Consider the following 15,811-nt stretch of genomic DNA (forward strand, 5'->3'; position numbering starts at 1 on the left):
ATACACTGTGTGCATCAACAAATGTGTAGTGTTTACAGAGAGAAGTTTGAGTGCAAATATATCTGAATTATTTTGACATTAAAAAAACAATTAGCAGCTTTTTGATATCCATGATTAAATTGGTCTTCACAGACGTGTGGCCTTCAAAACCTTTAAAAAAATGTCCTGCGTCTTGAATCATTGCTCTTAATTGTCTTGTTCCAATCACAATTTCACAATGCATTTCATTAAACAAAACATTTGTTCCACTTTTAAAAGAAACGAAGGCCATGAACATCAAAAGGAACACTTGAAAAACCTGTTGGGTTTCGATTTTTATTCACTGAATTGATCGTAGCCCTCCATGTTGCAGCAAACATTGCATCAGGAGGTTTTTGAGTATTTTGCAGCCGTGGCAGAACCTCCGAGCGCCAGTCAAAACCCTGTGGATGGAGTCACCCTGGCAGAAAATGAAAACCAGTAAGTTGTGACTGCCTTGCAGAAAGTAACACACACACCACAACTAATAAAGCTTTTTGGAGTGAAGAAGAAGAAAAACCAGGATACGTAATAAAGCTTTCTTTGGCATTTGCGCCAATTGTCTCAGGTTTGGTGTAAACAAGGGAGCAAGGAGCAAAGCCAACGCAGAAGTTTCACCTGTCAAGACTTGCAAGATAGCATGACAAGATAAACACTGTTTCTGCTGTCTGTGAGAAGTCTGTGACATTTACTAAAAGCATTATCTCTGGTAAAAACTCCACTGAGGACGTTCAGTCTACACTGTCAACATCCATCTATGTGGAAAAAATAAGCCGCTTTGTATCTGCTCATAACAGTGACAACACTGGACTGCTGATTTATTCAGTGACGCTGCCTTACATCTGTGCATCTTGTGACTCAACGTTGTGCAACTTTGCAACTTAGCTGAGGGTTAATAAAAGCTTGAGTTCAGGGACAGAAGCAGCTGTTTGACAAATAAACACTGTTATCTGAACCAGGACCACATGATAAGCCAGCCTAATTGGGTCCAATGGGGACTAAATCTGTACTGGGAAATAACATCAATGACAACATTTAAAGAGCAAGCAAAGGGGAGAAAAAAAAATCTACCTAATGCAGATATTCGTGAATAGAAAAAAATAAAGTACATAAATACGGCACACATAAACTCTCAAGTCTCCATATTGTTTAATGTTTATAACCCCAAACAGACCCACTTATAAAAGCATTGAAATGAACCCGACGCTATGTCTCCTCGACACCGTACCCACAAGGATCAATCGTAGTTTGAGCTGTTATGGTTGCGAACAGGAAACTGTTTATGTGCAGTAATCCTCTGAGCTCCTCTACGGTGCTCCGTCACTCCGCCATCAGCCTGGGATCCATCAGACACATCAGGACAGGGACGTTTGTCAAGCTAAACAGTGTCGATACACCTTATTTAGCAAGGCGGTTCAGCTCAAACCATGAAACAAAAAAACAACAACATTCATTTATAAAAGAGAAGCTGCAGATGAAAAAGGTCACCATGTGTGTTGAGGTGCTGCTTGGCAAAAAAAAAACAGAGCTTGAATATCTAAAAAGAGGTGATTGACCTTTACCCAGGGATGTATATGTGGACGTGCTGAGCATTCATTACTGAAAAAAAGATCATGGCTTCATATGTTTCTCCAATTTTCTGTTTTTTTGCAGGCAAAAACACAATTTCATAACCATATGAAACAGGAGGAAGGTACGCTCCGCTTTAAGAGTATTACCAAAATAACCATTGCAGGAGCTTAAAAAAGCCCATAAAAGTACTTATGAAACAAATGTGGGTTCAAATACAATTTTACTAGCGACGGTGAGGCTGGTGTTGTTTGTTCTGTTGTACTCAACACTAAACACACACACCAGACTGTAACCAGCACAAGTACTGCAGAAGTACCTTTATCTGATGTCAGTTTGGAAAAAAAACTCATCGTGTTCCAACATCTAAAACTCTTACAGGAGAGATAGAGCCTTGCTATTTGTGCCTGTGGTCGGATACAATAAAGATAATCTGGTCAGTGCGGAGAGATTTAAAAAATGTTTGTGTGTTTTTTGGCTTAACAGGCACAAATCAACAACTTACAGTAAATCCCTTTTTTCCCTGCTTTGATGGTGGTGTGTGTTGATCATGACAGAGAAAATAACAGCAGCCATCAAGCAGCTTTGAATTATGGCTTGCTGCGTCGTGGCTAAGACTTTTTTCAGCTGGTTACTTTCTAGCCTGAAGACAACACTCCTTAAAATATCTGGCGTTGAGGCTCCTCGGAGACGACAGTAACGTCATCCCAGGAGGTGGAGTAGTGAATCATTACGAGAGCCGGAAAACTTTGCTGCAGATGTCCACAACAGTGAGCGACAGTCCGGCTCATTGATGATGATTTAATCATGTTCCGAAGTGTCGCATAGAAGAGATAGTCGTGAGCCATGATTTTGTCACGCCTTCGCTTGGCTCCTGCAACTTCTGAACCTTGTTTCCCTCAGTACGCTTAGCCCATCGTCTGTGTAGCCACACAACACGTCTCCCTTCTCAGCATCTGTGTCATACTCAGTCCAAACAAACTTGATTCCTTATTACCGCTTGGCAGAGAAGGCAAAGCTGTTGGTCTGCACCTCCATCCATGCAGTCACACATTAAGCTCTGCCACTCTGCTCTGTAAATCTAAACTGAAGAGCTCTGTCGAGATACCAGAATTAGCTCAAAATGCCCTGCAGAGAGGCAATGGCCTTTCCTTCAATTGTTGTCAACTCCACCAAACAAAAGATGGCCCTTGTTGGTTATTCAGCCTTGAAGAGCCATCTGCAATGCAAACACTGCGTGTGGAGGCTCATCATGCAGGTACGCCGATGCTTTGGTTCTCCTCTCAGCTGCACAGATACATAAACAGGCCTCAAGTGTCACTTACTCTCACACGAAGAGCTTTAGGTTCCTCAACTGCAATTGACCCCTCTTAGGAATGAATCAACCCTACAGTCTCGGTAGAACTGATCCACTGATCTGCAAACTGACGTAGAAAACAGTACAAACAAAGAGGAAAAGCTGCTCCGTGCATTTTGTCGTCGAAAGATATAGCCGGGTTCATCTGCAGTCACTTTAATTAATAAGGCAGCGAACAGCGTTATCATTTCCCATGTCCGTGCGTCGGCAATGTAAAACAACACATCCTGCCTCTCACCAGTGAGCACTGACATGCAGCCCCAGCATCCCCAGTCAGTCATGAGAAAATGTGGCAAAACTCAAGCAAGACACCAACACGCCGCGCTACAGCAAGCGGCGGAACGAGCGAGGGGAGGAAAGCCACTGCTGATGTGACATGGGTCACAAACGCCATGAAAGAATCTGGAGCCTTTCTCCATGCAATGCAGTCATGCCACTGTAATACAGCACAGTATAAACCTTTAGAGCAGTGTTAAAAAACATATACAACAATATATTTGTACAAAATCTGAACAAATGTAACATTTAAACAAATAATAAATGCAATTTCTACATTATACCATTCTTTATGATGACGCCAGGTCGTGCCTCCAGCAGGCATGTTTTCACCCACACAATGTGGCTTTGATGCTTATGCTACGTTACGAGCACCTTACCCTCTTCCACTATTCATCTTAAACAGGTAACAGTCACTGTGTGTAATCTTATATATGTTCAAATGATGCAATGTTGAACACGTAAGAGTCGAATTAAATGAATCGTCTGTGACTTTTTGCACTATGCTATGTCATCCTAATGGACCCCCTTGTGTGCCAGCTGTGGCCCGCAGGCCATATGTTTGACATCCCTGCCATGCAGTGTATTGTAGGACTGTACGTACAAATTAGTGGAAATGACAATCGTAAAGCATTTATCTAACCACAAGCAATAAAGATAGGGATTTCTCTTAGGGCAGGTGAATTTCAGAGTTGTAAACAAAGCCTGTTGCAGTCATTGCGACTTATATCAAACACAGCCAAAGTGTCCAATAAAGAGATTAACCAGCTGTTTAGGTTCATTTGTTTCAGGTTTAAAAGGTTTGAAGACAAAGTCCACACTTCAGATAGTAGTGACACCTCGGTTCAGATAAGCTTATGTCATTGACTTCTTTTTATGGTCAGTTATTGGACACAGCAGCAGCTGGCGATATGACGAGGCTGGTGTCAAATTACAGGAAGGTGATGCAATAAGTCTGCTAGTTCGCTGAAAGATAGGAAAATAAGCTTGTAGGGTGCAAAGCAGATGAAGAAAAGCTTCAGACAGAGTATACTGAGGGGCTGTTGGTATAGGATCCATCCATCCAATGCAGGCCGAGAGGCATTCCCAGCTTCAAAGTATGTGAATGATAGAAAAAAACCTGTTTGAGAATCTGGAAACAATCACATGATAGCAGGTCTCCACAAAGGTCTCCATCTGTTTACGCTAAGATGTGTCTATAGACAGTAACAGTGACAATAACATCACATGTTTTAGTGTAAGAGTACAGTGTACAGTGAGCCGGACCACGGCTGCGTCACAGCTGCAGTTATATCAGGCTTCAAAAACATGCCTGTGAGCAGCGATTAGGTGGCCATGTAATACAGGTAATGTAATCAGCAAACAGAGAGTAATTGAGCAGTAAAAGAGATGACGACACACGCAACCACGCGCACACACGCATACAATTACTCAAACACACATTTTTGTCTCTCTACCTTTACAGGGACACTTTGCTGTCCACATTTCCGCCTCATTCACTGACCCATCTGTGCACACTGTGAGTCTGTACATTCACTCCGTCCTTATTTTACAGAAGAATTGGGTTTTATCCAAACTTCTCTCTGTGAAAAATTAGGAGCTGGCCAGAAATATGTTCCCACTAAAAGTATTTTGACTCCGGAAGTCTTAAACTGGTTTTGACAAAAAGCAGAAGATGTCACACACTGAACATAATAAAGCACAGATGGCACCACACTTCCTCCGCTGTGGATGAATTTATCGCTGCTACAGATTCACTGGAGACATGCTCCATCCCGCAGCACTGGCGGTGTAACAGGCTGGAAAAACTACAAGTGTGAGAGACACAGATTAAAAGTAATCTCTCGCATTTGTTTGAATGTTTGCACATATAGGACCTCTGCTGGGAACAGAGCAATCAGATGGATGCGACATGATGCTGCTCTGAGCTTTAAAAAGAACTTCAGTGGCTCAGTCCCAGCCTATACAGCGCTCAAGTATTACTCCAGCACAGCGGCGTGTGGCGTAAAATGAATATTTGATGTGCTGAGTCTGTGACAACGTGGCACAGAGAGGAGAAGGGAGCACAGCTAATGGCAGCGCTTTAAAGCAGAGGAGGTTTGACAGGAGAGAGCGGGAAAGCTGGGGTATGAATCATCTCTCACTCCGCTGCAGACAGGTGAGGAGGACCACAGAGGAAAAACAAACACACGCACACTTCCTGCAATTAGAATGATGGAACATGTATGAAATGACTTGGCTGGTGGTTTAACTTCAGTGGTAATTACCTCATTCAGCTTGATTGGATTGCAAAAACAAATAAACTATAACAGCCCAGGTTAAGAAGAAGATAAGAGCAAGAATCAACTTTTTGAATTAATAACTATGTGCAATGGATAAATTCTAAATGACATACACTATCTCCATATCTAAAAAATATGTGTTGCTTTTTCAAGATGTCCCTTTATTTTGAAATTACAATTTATTGACATTATTAAAGAGTTAATCACCAGCAATTTGTGCAGTTTACTACAGTATGTGGTGACACATGAGAAGTTCAGGAAATTGCTTAAAATGCAGGATACTTGGAGAATTCTGATAATATGAAAATAACTGAGGCCTCAGTTTCAAAAAACTGCATTGTTTTTTCTTTCGTGAAGGCAATACACTTCAGAGATCTGACAGCACCATGCACATGGATGCCAAAACAAATGCCAATCTTTTTCCAGTGGTTGCACAGAGCAGCATGTGATCTGCAAGTTTGATTTGGCACAAGGTTTATCTATTAAGGGTTTAGGGATTTGCTCATGGGCCCACAACAGTGACCCCGCTGGAGTGGGATTCAAGCTTGCTTCCCTCCTCTGAGACGTCAGTGCAACGATGTAACAGTGCTCTATTTGGTGTGACAAAAAGACATACAAAGATATTTTGCAGCATGTCTTCCACGCAGTATTCTGATGCTCGTTGGTTGACATTTATACAGAACCGATTTATTCCTTAAAAACCAACTCTAACTAAAACCTGTTTATTTTCTACTCTGGTCTGACAGCGCTCAGCAGGCTGTGTGTGACAGTGTGTGTTACATCTGGATACGAGTCAACGTGTCCCGCTGTGTACACAGCATATGGAGGCCCATGTCCAGCCCTGTGGGTCAAAACAACAGCACTCTCTTCAGTGACGCATGGGGGGATGCTGTTTTTCATCTCTCCACTTACAAACATTCCCACAATAAAGGCCTCATTCATTAAAATGGAGTATGGAAGAAAAAAAAAGCTCCCCTGGAAGATATTAGTCCGACACTTTCTGAAAGCCAATTCCAATTTACACAGCGAGCAACAATCGCCTCAGGATATTTGGCTGTGTGGTATTTGTGAGGTATTTGTTTCCCTCTTCATGTGTGTGAAGCATCCGATATCACATCATGCCATTGTTAAACAGTCAAGAGAATATAAGAGGATTTTGATGTGTATTAATAATTCATACGATTTGGCTTATTTAACACATCTTTCTTTATGTATATGACTTTCAGAAAAGGGTAGTGGGAATAGTATGCCGAATGCTGCAGGAGCTCATCACACATGAAATGCCTTCGCTGTGCAGTCAAGGGAAATACATCCTCTATCCTCATCCACATATGTCACATCTATGACTTTTCTCATCTTAAATCTTCTTTAGACTTTCAATTTTCCCCAAAGCTGTAAAGGAGAAATCGTACAACCCTCGCTGTTTGGTTTCGTCATTTTAAAACTCTGCACATCTTGTAGGTGTGGATTATTACGATGATCAGCAGCTATTCCTGCAGTCATGTTGTTAAAGATCTTTTTCTTTACATTTTCAAGCAAACGTCACTGCAATAACGGGTTGATTTTATGCCCTCATTTACAGAAAGAAGGAAAAATGATCCTAGTCATTGTAATTTGTAAAATGTTTACTGTTATTAGTACATGACAATCCAGGTTCAATGTACAAAGCCAGTGACAGTGTCTCTTTTTACATCATCTTGAAAAATAATAAATGCACAAGGCACTGGCTCGTCTAAAAGAAGCCGTCAGTGTTGTTTACACATTAACTCAATTACATTTTCACTGAACTGCAGTGATCTGACATACCTTAAGGCAGTTGATGAAAATCTGTTTAAATCCGTGAGAAAAGAATTAGCTGGAAACTAATGTGTTTAATACACCATTATAGTAACTTTTTTTTTCACACCACGTGGTGACACAAATGAGCAAACATGGTTGGTTTAATCCCATGAAGCAGGAGGCTTAATATAAAAAATAATCTGATATAAAATCAATAAGCAATTACACATTAAACATTTCGGGAGAAAAATATGTTATTTAATTATATTATTAAAAAGGGTAAAATGGACAATTGAATAAAGAGTGCAAGTCATGATGAAAACGTTTGCCTCTCAAATGATCAGTGAAGCAGAATTCAAAGATCTTTTGTTTGTGGATGGAGGAGTCAAATTGGACTGTGAGCAACCTGAAGCCCAAACCACAGGCATGGTTACAACAGTTTCCAGTTGAGCAGACAATGAGATAGAGTGACTGCTGTTTGTGCTCTGTACTGTGATAATAGGCTGTGTTGGGGGGCAAAAACAGTCACACTTGACCCAAGACCTATACACATTGTGAGGGAGGAGAGGGTATTTTTAGCACCTCACCAACGTGGCTCTGAGAAAAAAAAACAGAATATGGCTCGATACCGCTGCCTCCTTTGGGGACCACAAAGCGGTTAAAAGAAAAGTAAAACCTTGTAGTGTTCTTTGATCGTTTCACATCCGTTGCTGCCCCTCTGCTGGTATCGATTCTCCCATGATAAATGTCTTTGCTGCCGCGTCCACGCTGCATGGACATGCCTCCGTGCTCACCGAGGAGGAATTTACAGCCGCGTTATCTCCGCCACTGAGTGCAGTGTGAGTCTGACATGTACACAACTGCCACCGCTCAAATGCTGAGATCCGATCCACAACTTGACCCGTAGTGACCCCCAAGAAGTCGTGTGCACATGGGCGACGCTCGTTCCACACTGGACCATGTAGGATGTGATTACCCTCTAATGAGCATCCTACATGGTCCACACTGGACCATGTAGGATGCTCATTAGAGGGTAATCACATCAGCCACACTGAGCCTGATTCTGTGATTCATGTTTGAGCACAAGTGACGTGTTTCCATCATCACAGCCCACTGACTGCGTGACTTATGCGAGTCTGCAGACATAATTGCAGTCATGACCTCCGGAGCCTCAGGGCACATATCTCAGACCATCTACAGCGTGTGAGCTCTGCTTGAATTTAATGGACGGGCTGATTATTCCGTCGTGTTATATTCACCAGACCCCCTAAGAAGTTAGGTTATCTTTTAACATATGGAGAGGGAGCCCTGAAATATCACTGATGTTTATCGGTTGAGCTCAAATATCAACGACTGGTGGATTCTCATTCTCGCTGCCTTAAACACATCAACCATCCATGTTAAACAATCAAGGCTGATGACAGGTTAATATGTGAGGCTTCAGAATAGTGGATGTTTATGGGATGAAGCAGATCACTTGTGGGAAACTATAAATTTACAAGAATCACAGGAGTTTAATACGCAGTGTTCGATGAGATTAAGATAAAAGCCTTTCATCTGGATACACCTGTTTTTCATCATGACAACCACTTGACACAAACTTAAAGAAAGTTTATGTTTCTATCTATCTGAACGAAAGCATTTCTGTTAGTTGCTTCTCATAATTTCAGCCTGTTTCTTCAGGACATTTCATAATTGAAAAAGTAAACATCCCATTTACATCTTTGGGTCAAATGTTAAAGATGCTCCACTATTTTCTTTAAATTAGTTCTGCTTATCAACTCGTTTGGGATGTTTATTGGCCAGAATCTATCTATCACAAAAAAAGGAATCGCAGTGTTGTTCCAAAGATGACTGAATTCTGTGACTATTATCTCCCTAATTTCCTCTCAATGGTCAAATTTCATTCTCTACTCGATGAATTATTTTTTCTTTATCCGCCACTGCTTCATGTTTACTCACCTTTTCTATTGTACCTTGACATTAATCCCATGGGTCTCTTGAGGTTGTTTTTTTTTAAAGCCACTCAGCTTTGATACAGTCTGATGACATTACACAATTAAAACAGCGAAGCCTCTGCCTTTGCAGCTTTTCCACTTTGTATTTCCATTTCCACTTCAAAGCTGCAATGTGTTAGAAATGGCAATGCGTTGCTACGTTAGGTGAGACATCTATGTTTATTATCCAAATGGCAGTTAAGTAGTTTCCATAATGGGCGATCAGGCACTGAAATTGTTTTAAACATAAGTTACAATGCCCATAAAAGGATCGAAAAAGTTCAGAACTGACATTTGAAGATTTGCTGTTTATGAGATCATGTCACCTAAGATAAGTTCCCATTGGCCAAGAAAGTCAAATCCTGGTGAATAAATCAGGAGAGGAATTCTGTTTATGGACCCCAACAGCTGTTAACAATAATATCTTATAATGTAAAAAAAAAAAAAAAAAACATTACCAAGCCTGCCATTCAACCAAAAATGTGATTTAAGTTCTGTGAGGGCGTCCAAACCTTTCACTCTTTCAAAACCTCCGCTGTGGGACAGATGTCAAGCATGTGTTACCAGCACGTCACAGAAACTAATAATAAATGCCTAATATTATTGTGAAATGCTCACTCAAAGGCCAGGGTGAAACATAATATACGAGATTGATGTTCGTTCATTTGACTTCATAAAAAGTTACTCATCTGCAGACACATTTTCTGTGACAGCTGCTCAACATTCAGAGGTCAGCATACTCTTTTAAAAAGTGGCTGATTTAAGGGGTCATTTTTAATGACAACAGTAAACCCAAAGAACAAGTCGCGATATAGAACAATCTATAAATTAGTCTCTTGACTCCGGCTATTAGATGGCTTTGAAACTTACACTTACACACGGGGCGCCATTATCCTCTAACCGTTCCCTGTGAGGCTTTGTTGAGCTAATTGAAGGAAGACGGGAAGAATGTGATTTAAGAGTTTCAAAGTCTGGCCGATTTCCAGGAGGAATGCGGTGAATCTCTGTGTCTTGAGGATGAAACAGGAAAGTGATGCATTGGGTTTCTCAGAGCTGCAGCTCTGGTTCTGCTGTATTTGCTGTGTTGTAAGAGGTTTGGTATCGTCATCGCATGAGAAAGAGGCTCACACTCAATAAAGCACAAATTCAATACTTGACACATTTTTAAAAAAAAAAAGAAAAAGAAAAACAGTTGAGCTTCATTCAGTGGTTTAGAGCTCGGATCCCTTCTGACCGAAGCTGTAGGAAATATTCAGTATGACCACGAGCGGCGTGCTGGCATGTAAGATTGATTACTCTCGCTATTTTCCAATGACAGAACAGACAACCCGAAAACATCATGTTGATTTATTCACAGGGGCAAGAAGGTAAATAACTGGCGGCCACCCAAAACACAGTAAGTGATGAAATGCGCTGCACTTTATATGGGACTGGTCTCGGCTCGACGTGGGGGGGGGGGGAGCAGCTGGCGTCACCCGGAGGCCAGAAATCAGCAGCAGGGCCGGCAGAGAGAGAAATGCTTTGTGACAAAGGCATTAAGTATGAAGTAATAAGAAACAAGAACACTGTCCGCTCTGCACTGTAACTTGAGAAATGTGCCAGCATGACAAATCATATCAGTCCAGTCACGAGCAAAAGGTGAGAAGGTGTCTCGTAATCCACCGAGGTGACAAACTCATTTTAGCCCAGGGGACACATACAGACCAAGTTAATGCCAACTGGGCCGGACCAATACAATAAAAAGCATCATAGCATATAATTAGCGACAACTGAGAACATTTCATTTGTTTTATTGTAAACAAACAGAGATATTCAATGTGCAATAATGTTAGAAAAGCCTCTCACTTTCTCAATTCCTGCAGCATTTTGCACGTATGGTATGGCTGTGATGCCATTGCTTTTTCACTGCTCGTTTGGGCCAATTCTGTGCCACATGTTTGACACCCTTTCTATAGTAACAGAGTCACCATTTCTCTCTGCGCAAACCAAATAAGAAATTGCATTTTCCTCCAGGAATAGCGCTTGTTTCAAAGAGGATTCATTAAAGGAACTCGGAGTTGATCTGCCATTGGCAGAGGTGTACTTTGGAAGATTTAATAAACTCCTAATTTATCAGTTTAACTCTGCACGTGCCTGAAAGTCAGACAGCGAAATCACCAATCAAGCGGTGGCTCGAAGCCATATGGGAGTCGATGTTTATTCAATAAGCGGGTAGATGTTTCCTGCTGCTAACAGGAAGAGATTGGTTCTAATTTTTCTCTTTCAATTGTGTAAACTAACAATGAGTATGATCCCATTGGCAGTTTGTGTGTGTGTGTGTGTGTGTGTGTGTGTGTGTGTGTGTGTGTGTGTGTGTGTGTGTGTGTGTGTGTGTGTGTGTGTGTGTGTGTGTGTGTGTGTGTGTGTGTGTGTGTGTGTGTGTGTGTGAGAGAAAATGGGCACATATTGTATATTGTGTACTTTGTATATGATTACAACACAAAGAAGAAGAAGACAAGTTATAAAAGTTATAATAAAAGATTTTAGAATTAAAAAAAACAAATTGGGGTTCGTAAGGTTTATTTTGTGTAAATCTTGTGAATGTTTTCATGGGAAGGAAAAGATAGGGAAAGCCCACGCGCACTCAAGCCCACATCTAATCACTACACCACTGTGCTGTTATTCCATTATTAATGTAAACAAAAAGATCGTTCAAAACCATCCAAATGAACAGAACAGTGAAAAGTAATTCTCAGCTACAGGATGACTGTTCAGGATGAAGACCGTATATTTATGTCTTTTGGGCACTTTGTGTTTGTCCACCTGTGTGTGCTTGTGATTGAAGCCTCTCAGGGTGCTGGAGGCTCAGAGGAGCCCGGCGGCAGTATCAAACCTTATCACTTCTCTGTTACGATCCAGAGTGACAGCGCTTTGTGGTCGAAGCTATTCTTAGTCCTCCTGGGCCCATTGTGGGGATCCAAGTCAATTGGAGACTGTAGAGGCACACAGGCTGTCCATCGCATTTCCACAGGGGACCATCCAGCTGAGGACTCCCCCCCCCCCCCCCCATCATGTTGTTACTTTATATATTTCTTATTTACAGCCCCAAGTTTTCATTTCCACTCTGGGATTTATGTAGTTTCAAGTTTGTCGCTTAGACTTTTTTCCTGATTCTCTCAGCTTTTGTCTCTATTCTCTTCTCTAATTCACTCGTATCTCGATAAACAGCTCGGATTCAGGAAACTATAAAGACATATTATTATTTCTAAGGCATCAAGTGTAATTTCCATTTACCATATTTTAAGCTGCAGTCATCCTCCGTCATAACCTGACAAATATCTGATTTCTTTGTTCTTTCCAGTGACAAACACTTGAAACTCTGTCTTGAAAATAGAAGGCAAGGTAAAAAGCACCAAGTACTGTTCGGTGAAGATGCACTGCACACTTTTTGCAAGGTACTTTTTAACTGAAGCGCAGATTGTCTCTTAATATCTGACGACAGCCTTTCAGTGTTTTTATACCAAAGTGTTGCACTTCAGCCATATGTGAGCAAACTCTGTGTTCTGCTTGAGGAAATTATTTGCATAACATAGAAAGTAATGCAAAGCAGACGCTGCTCTGCACACAGTCATGTTGCATTAAAAACAGAAATTGCTTGTTGCATTTATTTATTTAGTTTGTGCCTTAAGAATAGGAAATAAGAGACAGAGACATATAAAATCTATGGTTGAACTTTGGACACCCCTGTTCTGCACCTTAAACCAGCTATGCAAGGTTGTTTGTTTTTTTAAATAAATCCAAATCTGATGTTTTGTTTAAATTAGATTCCAACACAATAATTTGTCCAGTCGAGTATTTTCTCCACACAAAAAACTCTTGATGACCATAGGATTAAAAAAAAAAAAAAAGACTGGAAGGATGGACTTGCTGTTCTGCCATATGTTCAGGTTAAGTTTGACAAATGCAGCAGTCAGCTTTTTATTGTTTATCTCTGTGACTGCTGAGACAACTGAACTGACCACAAAGTGCAAAACCACAACACAGCATTAATTCTTAGCAGCACATTGTGGCTGTGTAAGAAAGAAAAAAAAGTGTGAGGTTAATGGAGTATCAGGGCAGCGTTTCTCTCATAAATGATCTTGTTTGTGATCTTAGAGGGGAAAAAAAGCCTTTTTCTGACAAACCTGCTCAGTCTGAATCTCGTACAACATGAAGGGGTTTGAACAGATAAGAAAGCACTGAAAGCCCCCAGAGGCCAGATCACAGTTTATTTTACTGGAAGACTTTCAAACACACAATGTGATGTATGCATATGAGGGTTCAACTGTACATGTAAACAAATGCAGCCGCTCACCCCATATTATCATTCAGCATTTTACATATGCATGCATAATGGCGCTAGTGGCCCTGGAAACTTCACCCTGCTGATTGTAGCAGCGCTGACAGAGGAGAAGATTCCCCTTTTGCATTGCAAAATTCAGCTAATGTGCATTCTGTATGCGCTGAACCAACCGTACAGCCTGCTAATGTTTGCAAATTACCCCGAAAGACAACATACAGTGAGACATCACTCATTTGTGGAGAGCACTTGTGTACGCGAGCTTTATTCCTCATCAAGAAGCCAGATTCTCTGGTGCAGGTCTGCAGCAGATGTGGCTGTAGTGTTTGTGTAGTTATGTGTGAGAGCTGTTTAACTAACAATAATTACACCTATTAGCCACACTGTGCAGTCTAACACAACGTGCACAGCGGACAAAGGGTCCACATTTTGTCCCCCCCACTGGCATGATGCTGCTAAAGTGGGTCTCATTGAGATCTGACTCAATCTTGGACATTATCTCCCAAAACAAGGCAAGTACTATAATTCAGGAACACCAGTGAATGTCTACTGACGAGCATGTAATCACTGCAGACATATTCATCAGGACACTCATGGTTAATTCACATCTGCCTTAAAATGTCAAAGTCAATATAAATCAATCTTTTGTTTTTTGAATAATCTAGTCCAGAGCCCACTTTTTATTCTATCCTTCTAAAAATTACCACAAATGCGTATTTTTGGGGGGAAAGCGGGAAGAAGCAAGAGTACCTGGAGAAAACACATTCAAAGGGAGAAAATGCGGACTCCAAACTGACCTCGCATTATTGTCCAAAGCAATGTCTTTGAAATTGAGATTTTGTCTTTATATTGCCCCCCTACAACAATGAAGTTAAATAAAATGTCGTAATTTTGTATTTATTTATGAATCTTCTTGCACAATCGACAATAAATTACTAGATTCTGTTAGATTCAGTCGGACCCCTTTCATAGCCTGAGGTTATTTCACTCTGGTGTTGGAATAACTTTGTTTTGATTAAGTTGAAGATGACTGAAAACACTGGACCACACAGTCAACAAGAACCCCTGCAGATGTGTGTTGTTGTTGTTGTTTTTTCAGTGTCTGAAAGTTACACTGAGAGATGGGTTTTTTTTTTATGAAATGGAAGCTGAGCTTTATAATTTCCAAACACTCCGTTTCTTGAAAACAAACTTGCATGCTGGCAAATTGAAAATAAAAGGTGGTTCAGAGAGAGGCGATAAGTCACAGCATGCATGGCTTGCTGGAATTCAAAAATAAAATTAAACTGTGCAAACATGCAAACTAACTGGAAAAAAAACAAAAACAAAAAAAAAACAAGACTCCAGTGCACAGAGTTTATAAGACGGATCGGGGAATAACTCCAGTAAAAGCACATATTTGAGCCGGTATTTGTGCAGAACTGTTCAGTGGGATCGTTCTGCGTGTCGTTAAAACAAAAAGAACAGTTAATGGTCCTACCGCTGACAGCTCGGGAGTCCGCAGATTTCACAGCTGTGTCCGTGTGAGCTGCTCATCATCTGCGCAGCGTAATTCCTCTCAATCCTGCGCTGTAATCCAACTTTCACCTCAGATTTCACCTCACTGGCAACTCGTCCGTCTGTCCGGCAGCAGCAGCCTCACTCCTGGAGGAGCAGGGAACACTCACACACACACGGCGGAGTGCGCACAAGACAGAGTGTGAGTTTGTGTGCGTGTGTGTGTGTGTGTGTGTGGGTGTGCGTGTGTGTGAGAGAGTGTGTGTGTCAGAATTGCGCCGATGACTGAAGTGAGCGCGAGTCAAGCGACTCTTTCGTGCGCTCTTTGTACCCGCGTGACGTCACGGGGCGGGAGGAGGGCTGTTTAAACCCGGGTCCGCTTCGCCTGGTGACCCGCTTCTGGTGTAAACCCGGGTCAGCTCCCTCTGGCAACCTGACAAACTCTAAGCTACACGGGGCAGGCTTGAATTTTCACCCATTAACTATTTCTTTCATTATGCGTTTCTGTGCAACGCTCATTACAAAACCAAATAATTATAATAACATTTGTAGGGGCTGAAGTGACCAATACTGATATTACTACAATTAAGTAATATTGTGAGAGGCTTTTGGCTCTGAAAGTAGTTGTCTGTCTCTCTCTTCGTCCTGCAATTGACATGTGACTTGTGTACATCCCTCTGCATGGGATCGGCTCCAGCTCCCTTCAAACCTTTACTAG

General features: G+C 41.4%; 1 protein-coding gene across 1 annotated transcript in view; it reads right to left on the reverse strand.

The window, feature by feature from the left end:
• Positions 1-15,250, reverse strand: part of gcgra (glucagon receptor a) — a 35,708-nt gene extending 20,458 nt beyond the window's left edge. Inside the window, exon 1 of the mRNA XM_080486894.1 lies at positions 15,077-15,250. The gene's annotated coding sequence lies outside the window, so the exon portion shown is untranslated. The remainder of the gene's footprint in view (positions 1-15,076) is intronic.
• Between the last annotated feature and the right edge of the window lie 561 nt (positions 15,251-15,811).

The sequence above is a fragment of the Lipophrys pholis genome (genome assembly GCF_963383615.2).
Source record: "Lipophrys pholis genome assembly, chromosome: 19".
Taxonomy (NCBI): domain Eukaryota; kingdom Metazoa; phylum Chordata; class Actinopteri; order Blenniiformes; family Blenniidae; genus Lipophrys; species Lipophrys pholis.